Source organism: Felis catus, chromosome C2, assembly GCF_018350175.1.
Source record: "Felis catus isolate Fca126 chromosome C2, F.catus_Fca126_mat1.0, whole genome shotgun sequence".
NCBI classification, from domain to species: Eukaryota; Metazoa; Chordata; class Mammalia; order Carnivora; family Felidae; genus Felis; species Felis catus.
In genome coordinates, this window is record NC_058376.1 from 119,527,031 (window position 1) to 119,536,315 (window position 9,285).

Below are 9,285 nucleotides of genomic sequence, written 5' to 3' on the forward strand. Positions count from 1 at the left end.
AATAATCTAGTAATCTAATATATATATCTAAGTGGGATTATGTAGACCAGCTCATTAGTCATTTATTTTATTCTCTTTCAAATGTCCCTCAACAGACTGAGCTGAGATCTTGGCAGTCATTTATGCAAGTGGGAATGAAAAAATGAATGACTGAAATGTATAGTACATAGATGATAAAAAGAGCCAGGGAGAAAAATAAACCAAGGAAAGGGCATAGTCATATTCTATGAATCATTTCCACAGGGAAACGTTAATGCTGTATTTCAAATGTGAATATAATTTTATTTTACAAATATTTGAGATAAATTTGATGAGAACCTTAGTGAGTTTAGGATCTAATAGAATAAACAGCTATTTAGAGACTTAGAATAATGTGCAAAGGAAACACTATTTTATAATGCTTTAAAAACACTTCCTATAAATAAAAAAGACTTACAAATTCTAGAGAATTGAACTTATTTAGCAACAAGATCATCCTCTGCATCATCTGCATCATCACCACGTTCCCCCTCAACAAAGAACACATCACACGTATACACAAATGTGTACGAAAGCAAATACTTTTCACTTAGGCACTAAAATCAATCACAGGAAAGTATGGAAAAATATGTCTAAGAAGAACTTTATCCCTTGGTCTTACTTTCTGCACCAACATGCTTCTCACACAAAGTTTGCTATGACCCACCACAGTTTACAGAATACATCTATCCTCCAGCAAGCTTTTAATACAAGTCACCTTGCTTCCCACTATAGTTATAAAGGTTCACTTCCTGAAATTTAAAAAAAACAAAAAGATGAACATAGGGGAAGGGAAGGAAAAATAAGATAAAAACAGAGAGGGAGGCAAACCATAAAATATTCTTTTTTTTTTTAATTTATTTTTGAGAGAGAGAGAGCATGAGCTGGGGGGTGTGGGGGTAGGTGCAAGGAAAGAGAGAAAGAGAGAGAGAATCCCAAACAGCCTCTATGTGAGAGTAGAGCTCATGTGGGGTTTGAACTCATGAACTGTAAGATCATGACCTAAGCTGAAACCAAGAGTCAGATGCTTCACTGAGCCACTCAGGCATTCCCATAAGAGACTCTCAACGGCAGAGAACAAAGAAGGTGGCTGGAGGGGTGTTGGGTGGGGGGATGGGCTAAATGAGTGATGGGTATAAGGGGGCCACTTGTTGGGATAAGCACTGGGTGTTATAGGTAAGTGATGAATCACTAAATTCTATTCTTAAAACTGGTATTACACTATATGTTAACTAACTTGGATTAAAAAAAAAATTCACTTCTCATTGTCCTGACAGACCTACAGTTCCTTAAAGGCTTAGATATCTATTAAAAGAATACTTTAAAATATTTAACAACTCTTTAGTAACTTGTTAAATATGACTTACCCAATGATATAGTATTTATTATTCTAGAATATAGTTATGTTAGAATATCAATTTTTGAGAATTCTTAAAATAAGGTGTTTAAGTGTATTCTAAAGACCACAATAAATTTGTATGAACATGAAACTATAGGAAACTGCAGCTGAAAATGTCATTAGGAATAATTTAATCCTACTTCCTTTTACAAAGAGAAAGTTGACAACCAAAGAAACAAAGTGATTTTCCCAAGATTATTCAGCTCACTGGTGGTAAAGACAATCATGAATATCCTGGCATGTAAATTATGTCTCCTTTCTCTAAAACTTAGTAAATTCTCTCGATCTTAAATTTTAATACTCTGAATTATTTAGCAAACTGAATCTTTTTAAAGAATTGTATAAAATATTCTTAAAATGCTTAAATATACAGAGAATGCATGTCCTTAAATTTATACATAGGCACCACTAGTTTTATCAGAACAAAATAGCAGCATTTAAATCTCTGTCAAATCATGTTTAACAGAAGTAAACATAGCCTCTGCCTTGAGGTTGCAGCTATCCTCACCTTGCCGCACCATTGTCTAAGATGAAAATGTTTAGGTAGACATTGTAATAGCTCTCAGCAAAGAACATCTATTCTGAAATCCAAAGAGCTAATTCAACCTTAAGGATGAGGTGCTTTCTCATGTTATCCTTCAGGCTTGACCCAGCCTCAAAGACGAAGAGAGATTGTTCATGGTGACTCAGCTCTGGGGTGGCAGCAAAGGAGCTAAAAGGTGGGTATAGATGGAATTTAAATCTGGAACATTATAAGACAGAAGATTAGAGAGAGTTCTTTTAAGACCTTGGAGTCCATATGGAAATCACATTGGACAATGTCATCAAGGACTGCCTCCTTGTATCTTGCAGAGTAAAGCATACAACTGGAATTTTTTGTTTCTAAGTAGAGATCAAAGAAATGTCCTAAATGCTCTCTTTCCTTCAGCCAAACTCTCTACTGACCAGGCAAGCACATTTATTTACAAGGCAGTTGCTCAGAGGAACAAGGGGGGAAACCCAGAATTTCCCGAAACTTTTAACATACCGTATACTAATGGCCTAATGATTAAATGTGATAAGACAGCCCAAAGTGATATAATTTTAACTCATTTAAAGTATAAAAATAAACTTGCTCAGGGCTTTTGAGTGGCTCAGTTGGTTGAGCATCCGACTCTTCATTTTGGCTCCGTTCATGATCCCAGGGTCATGGGATTGAGTGCTGCATCAGACTCTGCACTAAGCATGGAGCCTGCTTAAGATTCTCTCTCTCTCTCTCTCTCTCTCTCTCTCTCTCTCTCCCCAACCTCTCTACCCCCTCTTTGCCCCTCTCCCTTGCTCATGCTCTCTCTCTCTCTCAAAAACATAAAAGTAAAAATGAAATTGCTTTCCTAAAGACTTCAAATCAAAATTGACAGAAAAAAATTAATGAATGTGTCTCACTTTTTTAGATTAGGCCTTTCCCTCCTTTAAGAATGATTTTTCAATAGTCTCTTGTTTGGAAACAGTTGAAAACTGTTAGAGCATTTCTTGTTAGTCTTGCTGGTGATAGGAGGCAAATGGATGAAGGATAAGTTCCTGTGGCCACAACTCTTCTTCTTTTTCTAGTATCTCATTTTTGTAACTCCAAGTACATTCATCCACAAATAGAAATGCCCTCCAAAGAAAGGACTACCTCTCAAAATGTGGCAACACGTATGAGCATATATTTTGTTCAGCTCAAGGCCTGGTACAAACTAACTTTTTAGTGTCAAAAAATAAAATGGTGCAAGGGAAGTATTGAAGATCACATCACAAACATATATTTTTAAAAGCATCAAGTTGTCAGAAACTTGCCAAAAGGAAACAAATATCACACACAGTGAAAAATCTTGCCAAAACCTTGAACAAAGTTGAAAGATCTGCAGACCCATAAAATTTTTTGCCAGTAGCACTAAATATAACTTGACGTGGCATGTAACTTAAAAGCTAATCTCATCTGATGGGTCATTTCCTAACATGTACTTAAGAGTATCTTAAAAAGAAACACAAAACAGATATGAACATTACTTTTAGCAGCTGTCAATACTCAGATTTAGAAATTTTATTGAAACCATACATGAAGGGTAAATAAAAAACTGATGGCATGAATTAATTCATGGTTTTTAAAATCACTCTTTTTCTCACTATAGAATGCACAAGAAAGGCAGTAAGTAAATGCTTCTTAATTAAAATAGCTAATGCTAGTTTACTCTTATGGAGTAAGAATTTCACATGGGATCCAAACTATTGAATTGTTTATTTTTAAAGGTTTCTTCATGCAAACTTATGACATAAATAAATATTTCTTCAAGTTCCAAATTACCTAGATATGTTTTTGACAGGCTGGAAAACATGTCAGAATAACAAAAGTGTTGCTAAAGATCTAAAGTACTTAACATTTCCCCCCCCCATTTGCCAAGATTCATCTAGATTTTTGAGATGGTAACAAACAGCATACTTATAATTCAGAATTTAGTTAACTCAGTTAAGAGTGAACAAATCATTTTCTCAGAATCAAAACTGAAAAATCTGTACTTGAGAAAAGTATGCATCACAAGAAGAAATTTGGAATCAAATGAGAAATTACAAGATGCTTCTTAGAGATCAGAAACTACCAGGGCCTGAAAAAAGGGGAAATGGAGACTTATTACTTAATGGATAGAGTTTTGTTTGAGGTGACGAAACATTTTGGAAATGATAGTGGTGATATTTGCACAACATTGTGCATATAATTAACACTACTGAGTTGTACATGTAAAAATAGTGAAATGATAAATTTTGTTGTATATGATTTACCACATAACATGAAAAGGAAAAAAAAAACCTTATGACACATAGGAAAAGAGCACTCTAAGTCATCAATTATAACATAAACATGTCTTTGAATTTTAACATATCTCAAATGGACATTTGTTTTACAATCAATGGTGTCTTACATTTGCTGTCTTTCAGGCAGTAGTTGTGAGGTGGAGCCATTGCCCACACAGGTTCAAATTTGGTTGGTTATTCAGATTATTATTGGAAAAGCACAACCCCTGAACACTTCACCCAACACAGTATTCAAGAACCGTTTCAGGAGGAAAATATGAATCCTAGTTTTTTTTTTTCCTTTTTGTCTTGTTTTTGTAAGTTCAAGAAAGTGCCAGCATCAAGAAAGTGCCAGCCACAGAATTGGTGGCTATGGCTTGAAAAAAAATTCTAAAGACAGTAATGAAGAAATATGGCTCTGAGAAATATGGCTGCACCAATGCATTTGATGACATAGAGGATGATATATAGTGTGGAAAACCATGTACAGCAAGGGCTCTGAATAGAAAGCTGAGTTAAGAGGGTGGGTGAACTCTGAATATAAAACGTTCTGTGAATACCTTAGTCAATCTATCTTGCTTATATTTTCTCTTTTAGTATACACACATACAAAAAAAGTCTAAGCAAGCTGTTTTAATTAATACAAAAATTCTGAGTGAGAAGACTCACTGTGAGACAGCTTACTTAACTGTATTTTTTAAACCTCCCCTCCCCATTAGAAGTATATAAAATAAAAGTGTCTTATAAGCAACGGCATCTTAGATTTCAATAAATACAGTAATTTCAACGAATAACCGAAGACTAATATCTTTAATAAGAACGGAGTACTCCTACAAAGCTGTAGACAAATGTGAACAAGTCAGGGTTTAAAAATGGGCAAGGAATAAGAATAAGCAGTTCACAAAAAACTAAACAGCCATCAAATTCATTGGAAAGATGGTCAGCCTAAGGCTGGAGTGTTGGGGGAAAACATTGACTTCCTATTCGTTTTTCCTGATGGAAGGACTGCCTAAAAGTGGCACTCCTGATCTGTCTTCGTCCCTTTCCCAGTGACTCTTCTAACTGGTAAGTTTGGGAAAGGGAACTTGTCATGTGCATTTCAGCCACTTTCTCTCTTTCCTTCTAGGATATGACTATCCCATGAATCACAAATTCTGTTTCTTCATGTGTCTTTTTCCAAGGAGAGACTGCTAATGGCAGAAGGTCTGTTGTTTTCCTATTCTTCCTGTGATAAAAGTGGGGAAGATTAATTCTAGGATATTGTATTTGGAAAACTATAGTTATCACAGATATAGGCCAAGCTATCCAACAGCTTTATCAATAGCATAGGTGATAGTCTATGTCTTGACTCCTACATATGCCTCTTAATTTATTCTAAATCATGCAGGAAGGTAAAGGGGTGTTACTGGTTCTCTCAAGCTTCATCAAATTATTAAGCCGTTGCAAATAAAAACAAGGAAATAGTATTTTGCACATAATATTGGTAAAAATTTTAAAAATAATAGTGTTGGGAGGCAATAAGAAGCCCATTCTTAAAAAGTTTTCGGAAGTATAAGCTAGTAAAGGCCTTTGGAGAATTTAGAAGCTTTATTTATACTTAAATACACACATCTTTGACCTGTGAATTTCACTTCCTACAAAGTACTCACACATGTACAGGATTATTTGTATAAGGATATTCATAACGGTAATGTTTAATAGTGAAAAACTGAATATGGTTAACTAGAGAACCTATGTTTTTAAATATTTATTTAATTATTTTGAGAGGGAGAGAGAGAGCATGAGTTGGGAGGGTCAGAGAGAAAGGGACAGATAGAATACCAAGCAGGCTCAGCTCTCTGCTCTGTCAGCGCAGAGCCTTACACGGGGGCTCTAACTCACAAACCCTGAGATCATGACCTGAGCCAAGATCAAGAGTTGGAAGCTTAATCGACTGAGCCATCCAGGGGCCCCAAAGTATGACTATTTTTATGCAGAAATACGATGTAATAATTTAGGATGGGTTGGTAAACTGAAACTATGAGCCAAACTTGTCTTGTTTTTACAAATAAAGCTTTATTGAAACAACCATGCTTATGAATTTATGTATTGTCTGTGGCTGCTTTTGTGGTATACAATGGTAGAATTTAGTAACTGTAACAAAGACTACATAGCCTGTAAAGTCTAAAATATTTACTATCTGATATTTATTTATTTTTTTTAATTTTTTTAACGTTTTATTTATTTTTGAGATAGTGAGAGACAGAGCATGAACAGGGGAGGATCAGAGAGAGGGAGACACAGAATCTGAAACAGGCTCCAGGCTCTGAGCTGTCAGCACAGAGCCCAACGCGGGGCTCGAACTCACAGACCGAGAGATCATAACCTGAGCTGAAGTCGGACACTTAACCGACTGAGCCACCCAGGTGCCCCTACTATCTGATATTTAAAGAAAATGTTTGCCACCCTGATTTAGAAGAATGAAATAAATTTAGACTGATCGAGGCTGATCATGAAAAAAAAATTAGAACAAAAACAGCTGAAGATTCACATGATCCCTATTATACAGTATGATCTCCACTATATAAATTATATGTATGTAATGCAATCTAACACAAACAGCATTAAGCAGTTACTTATTGAGGAAAAGAAGGGCTAAGGTACAGGAACAGGGTGGGTGTGGGGAGGCGGCAAAGAAAGTATGTTTCTATCCAGGAATGTCTCTTGCCTCCTAGCACTCCCTGTCCCTTCACTAAATCCTTGCCTAAGACTCCTGTTCTGCCAAGCCGAGAGGAAAACTCTTCATTTGATCCTACCATTTTTACTGGTACTGCCACCTTCCAATGAAGAAGGTTGAGATGAGGTAGTTTATTATCAGTGGTAAGCTTGCATATTTTGCCATGTCTTTTTCCACTGTGTTTCCTCTTTTGAGAATTCTAAGACTTAAGTTATAGAAACTGGTTCCTTTTAAATTTGATCAGATAAACTAAAGAAAATTCTAAATGAAACCATGAGCTGAAGACAAGTAGACATACCTAAAGTATCATGGTAACTGACATTTTTTTCTTACTTTTGATATTTCAACAGAAGATGAAAAAAATGAAGCTTCAAGAATGAGAACAACCCTCCTTCCCCAAAAGATTGTGAATTTTTTTTTCTTGATTATAAATTATTACCCCATTAAGCACCAGAAACTGGAACCCCTTAAAATTATCATGCTGAATCACATCTTTGGCAATTTCAGCTAAACCACGAAAAGTTTTCTGAAAATATCTGCTGCCTCTCCCACTGCTAAAACTATTTAATCTTAGTTATAAAGAGGTAAAAGCCATGGTGGCTGTTCACTGATAGCTAGCAAAAAGCCAATTATTTAGTTCTTGAATGAAGCTCCTTCTTTCTCTGGGCAAGCAATCTATATTTATTACAATATATTTGTAATAGCACTTTGCAGCTATAAAGTGTTTTCCTATACATTACCCCATCTGTCCAGTAAACTTGTCAGAGTCAAACAGGAAATTCTGAGTTTCTTTAATGTGAATACTATCTCAGAGATGTTAAATAATTTGTCTAGGCTAAAAACTGGCAACTGTCAAAGGACAGATTCAGACTGCCTCTCAGAAACATCTAAGTATACACTTTTAACAGTTCAAAGATGACTATTTCCTCTTTTTAATTGTCTTTTCTCAAATAAGAGAAACATTATTTTTCCATGGGAGACAAGTGTTAAGTGTTAGAGATTCCTATGTATGTCTTTAACAACAGCAAGAGACTTTTTAAAGAATACAGGTAGAGGAAGATAGGGAAGAACTATCCTCAAAACTTCATCATATCTAAGGGTGCACCAAATATCATTAACTAGTTTCATTAAGACCAAAATCTGCCTAGGATTCAATTCTTACCTTATCCTCCTTTCCTAAACATTTGAAAATTGTCTGAAAATCATTACATAAAAGAACTGCAAAAGATTAGTGTCCGAATAAAAGTGAATAAATCAAAGAAACTCAACCCATGATGGTATTACTATAAAAATATAGGCATTGATTAAAAAACAAATCCAAAAGGTTGACTTTTAGAATTGTTGATAAGACAGTTAAAAAAACACGCATTTTAAAGCAAATCTCAGAAAATAATTTGGGCTGGGTGTATTTTCCTCACCACTCCCTTCCCACGAACCCAATATTACTGATTATTCAAAAAATGGAAAGATAACCTCCATAAAAGTCCTTAGGAGACTGCAAGTATAATGAAGTAATTTAGGTAGCTAAAAAAATGGATGAAAACATTACAGGAAACTAAAATCAGTAACAAGATCTTTAACTACAAAAAGGAAAAAAGAAAATTAAAGAGACTATTTAATGGCATTGGAGGGCCATTGACTTCGTTTCAGGAATAAAATGAAATGCTGAAAGATCATTGCTTTCACCAGCTCTACCTTCATCTAACAGCCTATAAGAGATTTCTTTCAGTATTTAATTACCTAAACATATGAGATATACATAGGAAAACTAAAATAGCAAAAAAACCATGCTTGACTGAACTCAAACTGCTGAGTTTTCAATGGTCTGTCACCTTACAAGGTAGACTATCTTACAAGGCCATATTCTTAGAACTTAGGGTACAAGACATAGCGTACAGTTAAACAATATCTGTAGGATACAGAAGGTGAAAGTAAAAAAAAAAAAAGGCTAGTAGACCCCTAGAGATAGTATACTAGTAAATTCATGATGGGAATAGCAATCTAAGTCAATATCGATATAGGAGAAGCCTTAAGATTTTACCCTTTTGAGATTTTCATTCTCGTTTTCAAACCCTTTTCCTCATCTCTCTTAACCCTGACTTCCTCTTCTTTTTTACCTCATCTGTATCTCAGGATCTACCTCTCCTTGCCCTCACAAATCTTCCCCTCTCCTAATTTATAATAATTGAGGAAATGCATATGTTTTTTACATTTACATAATCTTTCCTTCAACTATATATATGCTTCTGGTTCTCAAGAGTTGCAATATGGTATAGTAGGAAGAATGTTGGAAGTCAATCAGAAAATCATTGTTCAGTTCCAGTTCTGCCACTATCTATTTTTG